This window comes from Hippoglossus stenolepis, chromosome 2, assembly GCF_022539355.2.
Source record: "Hippoglossus stenolepis isolate QCI-W04-F060 chromosome 2, HSTE1.2, whole genome shotgun sequence".
NCBI lineage: Eukaryota > Metazoa > Chordata > Actinopteri > Pleuronectiformes > Pleuronectidae > Hippoglossus > Hippoglossus stenolepis.
Window position 1 is genome coordinate 22,494,664 of NC_061484.1, and position 13,003 is coordinate 22,507,666.

A 13,003-nucleotide genomic window follows, 5' to 3' on the forward strand; every position below is an offset into this window, starting at 1 on the left:
AATTTTCCCGAAATGCAGGCTCAGCTATTTCAAATTAAAAGTGTCCGACAACAAATGACATATAAATGAGATTATAAATGAAGAAGTGTGATGCTACAGAGCCGCAGTTACATCCAGATCATATTCTCCAGATGTAAGAGAGCGTAGTTGTCTGGTACAGGCCCCGGGAAAAATCGGGCAAATGTAGGAGGCGCTGGGAAGAACCAGACAGTATAGCTTCTCATTTTGGCCGCACACCTCTGTGGCCATTCAACAACTCACCACAGACAAAATGGCATCATCACAACATCCATTTCATCACCTCAAGGCGACGCCATTACCAAAGTCACACCACAGCTCCTTAAAGGCGCAAGAGCAAAGCCACATAACAACAAGAGAGTCCCATAACCTCACAAAATGCAGAATCCAAGCCAAACAAGCTTTGGTGAATCATGACCTTTCATTGTCCGCTACACTATCATTTTTCCCCATCTAAACAAAAATGTTCAGTAAAATCATGACTCAAATTTCTATCAAATCTATCACAACATAACTTGTTTTGCATATTGCTCAGCAAGCAACAGAACTAATCTGTAACCATTAACTCTCTTGAGCTGAAGTTTCAGTGCATTTGATGTTGCAAGGCAGCAAAATGTAGATATACGCTATCTCTCACACACACACACACACACACACACACACACACACACACACACACACACACACACACACACACACACACACACACACACACACACACACACACACACACACACACACACGACTGTGTGAGTCTAATGTGGCTTTAAAAAGGTTCCTATGGGTCTTCTCATTGCCCAAATGAGGTCTCCAGCTAATCTTAACTACAATAAATTAAGAATCCGCCTAATCTCCAGTGTCCGACATAAAAGATGACAAAATATTTTCCAAGGTGCGCGTTCTTTATCTGTTTCAGTGAAAAACCAATTGCTTTGACCTTGAGGAGAAAAAGTCAATGGTCCCTTTGTAAGGCTTCTCTCATCCTCTTTGCAGCGTAGTCCCAGTGCTGCGGTGGGAAGCATTAGACCGATCTCAAATTGCACAGCCCCCCGTAGGGAGTGCCAGTTCATGAGCTGAGAAGAGGAAGGCTATGAATAGCTAGAGTTGTCCCTGCCTTTTACCGGAATGACTGAGGTTCCGTAATTAGTTTCCTTAATACAGCATGAAATTTGTTTGTTGTCATTGTAGTTCAAATAATTGCGAGCAGTGCACAGAGGCAGAGAAAGAGAGAGATAGACGCACAATAAAAGCATGACACTGATGAAAAGGGACAGACACTAAACTCACTTGTGTGATTCTTATTTTTTTTTTGTGTGTTCGTCAAAAATAGCAACAATAGCTGGAAATCAGTTGTTTTAAAATTTGATTTCCCTATTCATGCCATTATCATCATTCACCTTTCAGACAAATATTTCCTCGACACCCAGGGTCACTTTACTGGGGGAGAAAAACCAAACACTTTACACCAGCAGCACGGTCAATTACCCATAATGTTCTCTTCTGAAATGGTTGAATTAGCAGCTAGGTGCAGCGGATATAAGGAAAGATGAAAGCAAAACAAAATTCCAGTAACACTTGTAGTGATCAAAGACTGTGTACATGCACACACACAAGCTTCATTCATCAGCCGCTATTCTTAGTCCTGCAAGAGCAGTGAAGTGGACGGAAATAGCGATAGGAAGCTGGGGAGCGCAGGTGTGAATTTGTGGCTCCTGGTGCAATCAGGTGACACAGGTGCCCGGGAGATAGAGAGAAGGAACACAGAAACTAGATGTGTTTTCCTTCGGATTATGGGATAACGATCAAAGACGCATGCTCGGTTTGAAGTCCCAAAAACAGCTCAATTCATCTATTTTTTTAAACATTGGTACAAGTACTAATTTGATAAACAAGAGCGAGCCTTTATTGGAGTGAATTAGCATCATATAGGGTATTGTAAAACTGATAATTAAAGCTGCTCTAATGAATATTTTTTAGATTATCCTAGGATCTAATAACTAATGTCAAAAGGGTTCACTGGTATTGAAAAGAATGGGCCCTGTCAGAGGGAATAAAACACAGTATGGTACAAGCTGGTGAACACAGTGAAGCAAAACAAAGCCAAGAGAACAAATATTGGACCTGACATCCAGTGGCAAGAAACTCCACACGAATACTGATGTTGTTCTGCAACATGTGGACAAAGTCAACTTTCACTATTAAAAAGAGCTGATGCTAAAGTATTCAACGCCTTTTTCAGTGATTCCAGTAGCAAAAACTTGTTCTATTAAAAAGTTTTACTTCCTTTTAAAAGTATTGTGCCTCTGAATTTAATTAAAGCATATCCTGCCTGTATTTACTGCTTATATTAACCAGTCTGTGGCATTCCAAGTTAGACACCATCTCATTAATCGTGTCCTTAATCACTTTACTTGGTTGTTTACTGGCCAAAGGATTTTTTCCTTTTCTTAGAATAATAAGACGTATTGTATATAGACCAGCATTGATGGTGTGTTCCCAGCAGTCTGGCAACGCAACATACATCCAGACGGTCCCTGGAGAGGCTGCTGATGGGGAGGGGATGGGATTTCTTCAGAGTGGCGTGCCAAGTTGGCACTTCACAGATAAAGCCACAGCTGTGGCACACACAGACTTTACTTTAGCCTTGTGCACAGACTCAACATGGGGCACTTCAGCCAGAGTGGGCTTCTCTTGGGTGGACTTGGACAGAGTTCTCCACGTGCTGTGAAGCAATGGGATGCATCAGGTCGAGAAAGGCATTTTAACTGCACTGTGTACCCTCCTAATTTTAAGTATCCTTGATTACTGTAGTGTTAATGCTGTTGATGTGATGTGAAGATCCAGTTATTGCATGTTTATCCTGTTTGAATAGAAGTGTGAATAAAGCCCAAAACGCAGGACTCGCACGTATTCGGTGGAGGCTTCAATTGAAATGCTCATCATGTACTTTGAACGGCGTGACATCATGTATTGTGAGGCTGGTGAACCTTGTGTGTGTTGATCTAGTTGTGGATTTAATTTCCTGTGTACTTTCTTTCTAGCATTGCATTGATAACAAACACGACACATTAGCATGAAAGCCAGTGTTAAGTTAGAAAGGGGGTGAAGAAGCATCTCTCTCAATGCTCTCTCCAAGCTGGGTTAGCTTAGCTCTTACCCCAGCTCTCTTTCTTTTAAGTAAGTACTACACAGCAACCTACAGACTGTTTTGAAGGTGACTACACCCCTAATGGCTCACACATTTCTGTGGTGGCATCGTGCTTTTGCTTCTCTCACACACCAGGAGAGGCTAATGTTCCTCAACAGACTGTAACTGCACCTATGTTAATGTGTTACATTGACATAGGTGCAGTTGGACTGTGTTTACAGAGCAAAGCACTGGAGACACGCAAACTGCCACTGAAGTCTTTTAATTACTAATTATTTGTATACCTGGATATACAGTGAGGGAACAAAGGTAAAAGGTGGGAGATGGAGCTCAGGGAGAAACAGATGAGGAAAGAGACAAAAGGAGGAAAGGAGAGCAGAAGAGGAAAGGGCAGAGGAAAAAGACAAAACAAAAACATCCAAACATAGAAAGTCTGGGTAATTTTTCAGTTTGTCAGCCATTGGCTAAAAGTACAATTTAAACCCTGAGCATAACCCATTAATCATGTGCTCCAGTGCCTTAAATACTAGTTATAAGATTGCTGAGAAGGTAATGTTTCATAAACACAGAGAAAAAACATCTGTCACCAGAGTTTGGGTTAATGGGGTGAGATGATTCTCTTATTATACCATTAACTGAGGTAATCTTGTACACTGAAATGATTCTGGCCAAAGAATTAATATAGCTTTCTACTGATGAAATCCTTGGTTGTTAATCAGTGATGTGCAAGTTGAATATCGAAGTATCTATACCTAAGATTAAAATGCTATCATGGAGATTTTTGATGATAGATTGTGGAAACTAAGATTCTGGGGGGGGGCTAAAGCTTGACAGGACTTTCCAGCTGTGAGAAGATGAAACCTGACTTAAAGGAGGATCAATCGTTTCGAGGCTACTGGAAACGGATATCACATAAACCTGGTTGAGAATAAGGAGGGCTGAAACCCCCCAAATGGCAGCAATATATCACACCAATGTGACCTTAATAGAACAGTGGGAGAGCCTGGAGGAAATATTGGCTGTTCACATTGTAACAGATATAGATCGAGCAGCGGATGTATAGTCGCTCCACTTAGATTCTCAAATATTAACAGAGGGATGTGAGGGAAGACTGAGGAAACCAATGATAGTGTTCCCAAGCTAAAGAACACTTTCTTCTTCGTACCTGCCTTCTTAGAAACTGCAACATGTGACACAAAAGCAAATAGAGTTATGAGGATTTCTTACTTTCTCACTCTGAGAAATGGAATTAGAGGAACCATTTCCTGGATTCCTAAAAATACACCGCGTTTGTTGAAATCTTTGTGTATTCAGTTCGATGCTGGAGCCATTAATCGATGGCTCCGTTTCAAGCTGGTACCCTGTGATGTCTCAAAGGAGGAAAGTGAAACCTCAATTCCGGAGCTGCTCAAGTAAAAGGGGCATTCATTTCCACAGTCATTTCTGCAGTGAAGCACTTCATCCTGTGACAATGCCTTCTCCGGAAGACAATGACTTGCCAAATTATTGGGCTGTTGCCCAATAATACATCGAGTCATTCAAAATCCTTTCCTTTGTGGATTTCTGACATTACTCATGAGCATAAATCTTCTTTGGAACCAAGAGAATCAATCTCCTCTGCTGTGAAAATGGGAAGCTGCCAGCAGGGACAGTCAGTGGAAGCAAACTATTAAAACAGTCATGTGCATAACAAGCAATGAAACAGAGGGAACCCTAGAAGCTAGAGCCATGAGGCAGAAGCCTGTGTTATAGCAAAGTCTCTCACACACACACACACACACACACACACACACACACACACACACACACACACACACACACACACACACACACACACACACACACACACACACACACACACACACACACACACACAATCTTGTTTGGCTTTTATTTGTTCCATTAGAAAAAGCTTCTCCTATTGAGGGGGGGGGCGGGGGCGCAGCAATCACTGTAAACCACCGGCAGACTGAAGGCATCCATTTAAATGACTGCTAGCTGAAAGCAAGTCCACTGTTGTCAAGGCAGCCAGACACCCATTAAATCACCTGGTTCCATTAAAGAATCAATTACTGGGCTGCTCTCTCCCTGGTAGCGCAGTTCTTATACGCGAGAGATTGTTTCGGACAAAGATAAACAAGACTTCTGCACTCGGTTCTTTTATGCTGTTATATTTAGGCCGATTTGTTTCCTGCATTTCACACACCGCCGTGGCTGTGTCAGTGGATGCAGACGCACCGTTACCTTTGGTTGAGGTGGGCAGCCTGTGGCCAGTCGCTGCAGCTGCTCTGAAGTATGGCTGCAGGAGAGGAGATCTGAGCAGCAAGCCGTGCGGCCCAGTCTCTTCATCAGAGAGGAGATGAAGCTGCAGCCACAGCCACACATCGACTTGCTCATTAGTAGCCTGTCTACTGTCTGGGGTTACACACACACACACGTGTTGTGGGGGGACAAGCAAAAAGAGGCTACGGAGCCGAAGCCACTTCCTTGGTCCCTGTCGAATTCCTTCAGTTGTCTTCCCCGCTAATGGCTCTTCTGTGATGTATTCCACATGGTGCAGCTGATCCACAGGTATTCCGTCGCCGAGAACAGGTCGGTCTTATCTACAGTCAACATAATACAGATTCTGACGCTCACCTTAATCCACAGTGGGGGCACTTGACTTGGTAAGTACAGTTTGTCGGTGCATTTCCCTCGAGATTGCTTCCCACTTACTCCACTCCCTCTGCTGTACTTCAGTCTCTGAGCAGACACGCGCCTCCTGCTGTAGCTTCCCCCCCTGTTTGCCAAGCAGCTTTTCCTGATTCTGCAAATAATACACAGGATTCTGTGTCTGCCACCCGTCCCTTTCGTCTCGCTCAATTTCCATCCGTTTCTTTCCTCTCCCTCCACTGCCTTCGGCTGCTGTGCAATGAGGATGCTATCCCCCGTCAAAGCAACTGTCACCACTGTACACCCTCCTCCTCCTGCTGCTGCTGCCGCCGCGACTCGCAGCTCCAGTGGTAAACCACTCAGACTGAGCTTCTCCAACTTGCCGATAAAAGTGCTTCACTCATGTGAAATTCAAGCCCTCTAGATTTACCATTAATTGAGGAAGCAATAAATAGAATATCAAGAAATCGCTGCATGCACCAGTAGGACAGATAAACAGGATGCAGCGGGGGAAGGCTTAAGGGAAAGCATTGAGGAGAAAAACTGAAGAAAGGATTATCATGGTAATAATCTAAGATGCTGTAATGATCTTTGTTATAATCAGTTAAATAAAATGGACAATTGTAATATGTAACTATTTCACTCATTGATCAAGAAAACCTGAAAAGGCAAGTAAGCTTTTTTTAGATAAACTACATAGACAGTATAATATTGTGCATACAGCTTGCATGTTTGTGATTATTTACAGTTTAAACATCTGCAATCCAAGTGCATCCTTCCTAATTCCCTCGTGTGTCAACATCTGTCCCTGCTTCAGTGAGACCACACATTGTCTGCGTAGCTCTTTAACCTTATGAGCTCAGTGACGCGTGGGCACAAAGTGAACGTCGTGTTGTGCAGAAGCTAATAGTTAGAGTTGATGAAGCCAGAAGGCCAGCAGGGAGAGATAGCCGTGTAGCAAAGATAGGCTGACAAAAGCTGACAATGAGCCCTCTCTTAAAGGAACGGCAGCCGCTTGCTATTAATAGCGCATACACAAAGTAGCATCAAGTGATTGTTTCGAAATCATACAAACGTAGAAGGTGAAAACGCCAAAGGCTAGGCGGATGCTGCAAAATAGGTAACTAAAGCTGCTTACAGACATGCACTGAACTCCAGGAATTTTCCTGAAATTATCAGGAGGGAACGTTATGTAAGAACACAAGTGTCCGACGCTCCAGGCATTTTCCCGAATTTTTCCTGCCAACCCCCAAGGAAAATGTCAGGAAAATGAGCCTATGTGAGAATCCAGCAGGAAAGTGTCCTGAAATTTCACAGCATGTGATGACGTTTAACGCCCGACAGACAAATAGTCGTTTGAAAAACTTGAATGACGCGAACTAAATATCTGAAGTCGTGAGTTTTGGGGAATTATGAGATTATCTGATGAATCAATACTGGTGAGCTGGGATTTATTATTGCTTTTGTGACTCTGGTTATTATGCAGGATGGTTAGGAGTCAATACAGACAACAATAAATCAATCGAAACCTTGAGGGATACGGTAGATGAAGCAACAATATTCTCTCTCATCATTTTCCTCGTTATATTTCGATGCGAGATATGTTTACGTGAACCACGACGGCTGACATTGTGATGAGTACGTTTATAAACAGCTTCATTAATCACTTGTCTTCAAACATCCACAGCCTCCATCTCACATGAGCAACAAGTGAATCAGTCAAGCTTGTGGAAAAGAGGAAAAACACCAGAAGAGAACAGCCATAACTAAAAATACAACTTTTCCCATCACTCTATAGAGGTTATTGTCTCACTTTAATAATAGACAACAACTTGTGGTATTCTGTCGTCCATACTGTACAAATACTAGCTGTAACTAGTCTGTTTGTGACTACTCAAAAAGAAAAGTCATGTCGAGCAGATACGCCTCGTCTGTTTTTCAATGCTCTGAACAAACATGGGTCCATTAACCTCCAATAATAGATTCACACTGAGATCATATTCGAATCTATCACCTATAAATCCGGTTTCATGTTTGAATACACCCTTTAACAGCCCAATAAAGTGTGCATCCACAGAGAATAGTTAACCATCTCTGGACCTGGGCTGTCCACCCTGTACGGTTATTCATTTAATGATGCAAAGCGATTCGCTCTAAAAAATCATCTGCCATTAGTCTCCTTTTAGGTGGTTATTACAAAACTGGCAAGAACCATTATTGTTCCATCAGATTACCTGGGTGAGGCCCATCATGCTTCGGTGTGCAGCTGTGACCACCTGCCAAATGCGTTCAACATGAAAGGTGGAGGGAAGGATAATGATGAAGCACTTAAAGCTCTTCTGTGCGCTCACTCACCGGTGCGTCTTTGTGCCGTTGATGGGAGTGCTACTAAATGTGACACCTCCCTGTGATTCATTGCAACAGAGATTTCCTCAAATACCAGGCTGCTATCTCCCTGGAACAAACAGCACATCAGGAGAGAAATTGAACGTGTCGAACACAGAGACCCCTATCTGCGATCTCCAAAAACAATCTATAAAAGGGAAATGTAGCACTGTCAACCCAGGACAGGGACAGATAGTAGCTTTAATTCTAAAAACACAAGCACCAACCTTCACCTAATGTACACAGCAGCTTACATTAAAGCAGAATAGAACAGTTCTGCTTTATCTAAAAATCACACATACAAGCATTACATTTACAGATTTCTTCTTTTCATGGCCAGGACCCATTAGACAGGGCAGGGTGAAAGGGTGCCCTGTTCATTATTTATGAATATTGCTTTTCACTGTGTCAGCTCACTGCTTCAGTATTGATCCATAAAGTGGAGACTCACTGCACCATAACCAGAAGGTTTCAGATGAACGACAAGGTTTACACACAGAAGCTGTATCACACACCGGTGAGCCAGTTGCAATGGTACATGACTATATTTCAATTTTTTAAAGCACGAGTAAATAACTACACAATTCTCAAGTGCACACACACACAACTAATATTTAGCAATACATTAACTGAGAAAAGGCTTTACTGATCAATAATGTGCTCTATAATAATCTGTTCTGTTTCTCGGACTCAATGAGCAGAAGCATTGGATGAAACTATTGATTCGTTTATAGTGAGTGAAGTAGGTAAAGTCCATTTAACGTTAATACCATGTTTTTTAAATCTATTAAAGGTTTAAATGGTTATGCTGGTGATCTGTGGACATGGAAACAGAGTTTTGAAAATAACAATTCTTAATATAGGTCTCAATACAAAATAGAACAGCAGTCTGAAGGTGAATGCGACTAGAACCACAAACCACGTCAACCTATCCTCTGGATGATGATGATAACCGTGCTCATCACAGACAATAACAATGTGGCTGGAAAAAACAGCTGTGTCACAGTTTAATCTTCCCCCATGGTGGAACTAAATGTGGCATCACTACACCACATGCCGATCCCATCATGCTGTAGTCAAACTTAACATCTCATTTTTGTGATCAAACCCTGTATAAGCTGGAATTTAAGTCTACATGGTGTGATTTTCACCATAAAACCCATTCATGGCATAAATGGGCCAAATGATATGATCTGTACCCTCAGCCATCATATCCATTTGAAATGGGGATTGTGATAACTTGATTTTTACATTCAAATCAAAAAGAAAAAAGATGCACAACACTGACGTAATTTGTTTGTGTATTCAGGGTTTATTTAACTGTTAAAATGTGTCTCAGAGTGTCAGAGATCCGTGTTTACATGCTGACAAAAGGCAGTGTTGAAAGGCTACAGACAGAGCGGCAGCCACTCTGGTAGAGAATGAGAAAAGGAAGGTAATATGACACAAAGAATCTCATTTAGTGAGGAACTAAACAGGCCTAACAGCACAATCGCTGTAATTGGAAGCAGAGAATGCTAAAAGGATGGAAATACTAATCCCTCTTTAACATCCTCCTCTAAATCCATTTAAGACATTTCCACTTTTGTTTGTTTGGGTTTTTAAATAGACGATAACTTACAAACAACAAATGTACATAAAAAAACTAAAAGATGGTTGTGCAGTTGAAAAATTATTGTTTATACAAGAAAAACTTGGCACTACTCGTAACTTATTCTAGTACCAAAAGAGTTGATTAAAAATTGCACACCAATATAAATTAATGTATCCCATAAACAATGAAACTCCTCAGCATGCCCACACTGTAGAACTGATCTTGCAGTTTCCCCTCTGACTAGGCTGCACTCTAGTGGGCACAGGCAGAAACCTCATGCAGGATTGTAACCAACATCTGTCTCAGAGGACAAAGTCTGTTGGTGGAATATTTCACATTATTTGATCCATCAAAATGTTCTCATTGTGATGTAAATCTAGTGAGCAGATGATGTTTTGTGACTTTAGCAGAAGTAGCTAAATTCATGTAGCCTGCTGATATATAGTCTCATTGGGTGAATTTAGGGATGTGATAAAGCGTTACTTACCCGTGTGTAAACAACACACGTCACATGATTAGACAATGATCAGAACTCATCTCTCAACACAGAGTCGCAACATTAAGTCGCCCAAAGGCAATTTTCTACTTAAGTTGTCAGTCGGTCATGCTTCATTTTTAACTGCTAACACAACAATCTCACAAAAAGAACAACTGTTCTTCTTTCATGTAGACAAGTTAATGATTTGTTTAAAGAAGATACCGACACCACATTCACTACAGACAGTTTTCATCAGTAATTTATGATTGGACTTGAGATCATTTGACAAACTTGACGTTGATCCCGAGCTAAAGAAATCTGAAATGAAAGTAAAGTTTTTCAAACTCACCGGACTTCTCAAATGTGCATCAGCAGCGATTTCTTTCCCTCCCCTTCAGATGTGCGTTTGCTCATCTCAGGAGCAGGCAAAAGGCTGTTCTGAATTATTTACAAAGAATGAGTGGGTGAGAGGTGTGGGACCGATTAGGGAGCGACACAGAGGATAGTTAAATCTCAGTCCCTTTCACCGACCTGCTTAGGAAGCAGTTTCCAATTCAAATTTCATAGGACCTTTTCAGGAAACGATAACGGTGCACTTCTCCCCACATGAATCCAGCAGCACGCCAGTACTTTTTCATTAGACCCTATTCATCTGTTCCTTTATATGTTGAACCTAAAAGAGCTAAATCTCCTTCAAAAAGCGGCACCAAGCAGGCAGCTTCCATGATGGCACTTATACCAAAGTGCTTTGTTTTCTAGATTAAACACGGGAATCTTGTTATATTTATCTTTTCAGTCTCATGCTCGCAACAGGACAGTTTCCCATTGAACAGACAATGTCATCATTCATAGACAAAGGTCACGTCTTGCTCGATTATGGCTGATTATACAGAGCAGTCATACAATCATTATTACTGAGGTAATGACCACATGTCTAGTGACTCTTTAGCTGCAGCTTGTGTCGTTTGAAACGCACTGAGAGGCAGCATGATGGAGACACACAACTCACACAAATAACTCATTTACGGGGTTTTTCTTCATGTTTTTATACACGGTACAGTTTTGCCAGAGGACGCCCTATTGAGTATTCAAGTCCTGAGCAAACGGGAGATGACACTGGGATACAAATAAGGAAGTTACACATGATGAAAATTCAATCCTACAACCTTCATCTGAATTATTCAAACTCCATATCAAATGTACTTCATCCAGTTGCGGGGACCGGGGTTTTAGGTGAAAGACAGTTTTAACATTTTGACATTCGAGTGCCCGTCCGCACTTTAAAAATGCAGCAGTGAGCTAAGCGCAGGTTCTGCTACGTGCTATCACTTTACCTTTAATTCAACGGCGCGTGCCTGGAATGAATTATTCAGGACTTGCGCCACACTCTTGGGCTTTGAGGAAGAATCCCTTCCCTCCCTCACAGGACTGAGCACTGAATACACCACAAACACATTAGGTAGTCGTTTGTAATAAACACATGCATCACCCCGACTGTGTGAAAATGTGGGTTACTGTGCCTACAGATGTCAACACACTACACTACAAACGTGAAGCTATATGTCAGTCAACTTGTGCTGCAGCTATTCACACCACTTCTCGCTTCCCCACGAACTTCAGCACATGACCCCGACACGCACCTTGGATGCCTCTTAGCAAATTCACCTCCTGTTTGCTCACAACAACGTGAACAACTTCCACTGTGTCTCGTGCGGAAGTGTGAACAGTCTGCTTCCTGCCCGAGATGCTGACAATGAAAACACAGGGTGGGGCCTTCCGTACCTCGACCAGTGCGATCATTTTCTTGTCCTTGATCTCTGAGGCATTTTTTTTCCACCGTGTTATATGACACGTGGTTTACACATCTTTAAACAGGAAGCTGAGGCAGATCAAGTTCTCTGATGTGCAACACGTCACACAAGGGTTTTGTTTTGGCAAAGCTTTTTCAGCTGTTTTACTTTTGGCCTTGTGCATCTCAATTATTTTTAGGTTTTGCAATTTTATCACTTTGTGTTATTTAATACTGTAGGATTTATCAGTTATTTGAGGAAATAGAGAGCAGATTACTTATTGATTTAGATAAGTTGCAGGGGAGTGAAGTCTTAAAAATAAGACTTTTTGCAAAAATGGTGGATTTCTAACAATAATACTGTTTTACATCAAGAAGGAAAATGTCTTCACACCTGCTCCTAAAACATGAAAACAAAGACTTTACAAAATCCTCCATAAGGAATTTAGAGGAGTGTAAAACCTCTGACTTTGCCCATTTGTAATTTTGTGCTGTTCCTATTCATTATTTTCATCTCTTCCTGTCGTTTACTTTAGTTCTGAGCCCTTCCTGTAAAGCACTTGAATTAATCACGCAGTTAAATAACTGATAAAGTATTCAGCATTATTAAAACTCCAATTTCCTATAGGAAATAATAAAAATAACATATTTACGGTGGCTGATGACGTGGTTGAGCGGGAATAAATTCACTGGATAACAGTCACATGGGAAATGTGTTGCTAGGAATCCACTGGGTTCAAGCTTACATCCACTCAGCTGTTGACGACACCAAACAACCAACAGTCACCTGACATATTATTTTGTCTGTCAATGAATGCAGAAGTATTGGTCAATGTGTGAAACTGTCAAAGGGCCTATATGTTGGAAGAGATTGTCAACCAGGCTACTTCTCTTCACCTTTAAATGGAGGAAATGCACATATTAGCATCATCGCGTCAA

General features: G+C 41.6%; 1 protein-coding gene across 1 annotated transcript in view; it reads right to left on the reverse strand.

The window, feature by feature from the left end:
* The window catches only part of LOC118117273 (cilia- and flagella-associated protein 251-like), a 62,620-nt gene that overhangs the window by 31,678 nt on the left and 17,939 nt on the right, over positions 1–13,003 (reverse strand). The gene's annotated exons all lie outside the window — the stretch shown is intronic.